At 45.4% G+C, this 1,214-nt stretch overlaps 1 protein-coding gene across 1 annotated transcript in view; it reads right to left on the bottom strand.

Moving 5' to 3' along the window:
* Positions 1-1,214, bottom strand: part of COLGALT2 (collagen beta(1-O)galactosyltransferase 2) — a 176,136-nt gene that overhangs the window by 6,170 nt on the left and 168,752 nt on the right. The gene's annotated exons all lie outside the window — the stretch shown is intronic.

Here is a 1,214-nt window from a genome sequence, read left to right as displayed (position 1 = left end):
CCACTCCAGGCTGGTCTGCTTCTCCTTTCTGGTGGAAATTCTGGATGGAGTTCAGGATTCCACCTATGGTCTTATGTATTGCAGAGGCTCTGCAGGAAGCCTCCTTCACTGGGCACGTTGTAGCCCCTTTGTAGGTATTCCAATCAGTTATAGGCAGAAGACAGATTTATAAGCTTTCTATAGTGGTATTTCTAGCTATTCCTTTCTCTCCCCGCTCAAGTGCCAGGGAAACCAAGATTCAAAAGACAGCCAAGCATCTTAACATTATTTCCCCTTCTTTGCCCATTCCCAGTATGTCTCAATCTCTGTATCCCAGAGGCCTGTTGTTACAAGGCTGTGCATACATCATTATTTACCTCTGTCCCACTTACACCATACAAACTTGCCTAATTTATTTCCCACCTGCCTTGTTCTTCCATTCCCCTCCCCCTTCTTGTGTATTGCTGCCCTCCCTGGCACCCAAACTATCCTGTGTCTATTTCTACCCTGTGTGCCACCATCCCCTCCTCCCCTCACTCTACTCCCAACATCCCAGTAAACAGCAAAGAGTCCACCCCCTTTAGTATGGGTTCTTTTTCTTAGTCTTTTACAATAGTGGTCCTATGCAGTATTTCTCCTTTTGTGAATGACTAATTTTATTCAGCATAATGTCCCCAAGGTTCATCCATGGTATGTGATGGTTTGCAGCTTCCTTGTTGTTCTTCAAGGTAGCATAATATTCCATTATGTGTATGTACCACAGTTTATCTATTCTTCCGCTGATGGGCACTTAAACTGTCTCCATCTTTTTGCTATTGTAAATAGTGCTGCTACGAACATTGGTGTGTTGTGAACATCTACCTACTCATGTATGGCTTGTATTTCTTGTGGGTAAACACCAAGTAAAAGAATTGCTGGATCATAAGGTATTTCTATTTATAACCTTTTGAGGCAGTGCCATATTGCTTTCCAGCGAGCAATCCCACCAGCAATGCAATCCCACCAGCAAAGCAATCCCACCAGCAAAGCAATCCCACCAGCAATGCAGCAGGGTCCCAGTCTCTCTAATGGCTAACCTCAAGCTCAGCTGTTCGAAACTACCAGCTGTTCTGCGGGAAATAGATGAGGCTTTCTGCTCCTATAAAGATTTACAGCCTCGGAAACCCTGTGCAGGGTCGCTATGAGTCAGAACCGACTCCACAGCACCTAACCACCACCACCACCACCACCACCAC

This window comes from Chrysochloris asiatica, unplaced genomic scaffold (genome assembly GCF_000296735.1).
Source record: "Chrysochloris asiatica unplaced genomic scaffold, ChrAsi1.0 scaffold00203, whole genome shotgun sequence".
NCBI classification, from domain to species: domain Eukaryota; kingdom Metazoa; phylum Chordata; class Mammalia; order Afrosoricida; family Chrysochloridae; genus Chrysochloris; species Chrysochloris asiatica.
The sequence above is the reverse complement of the archived record's forward strand: the minus strand, read 5'-3'. Positions and strand labels throughout refer to the sequence as shown.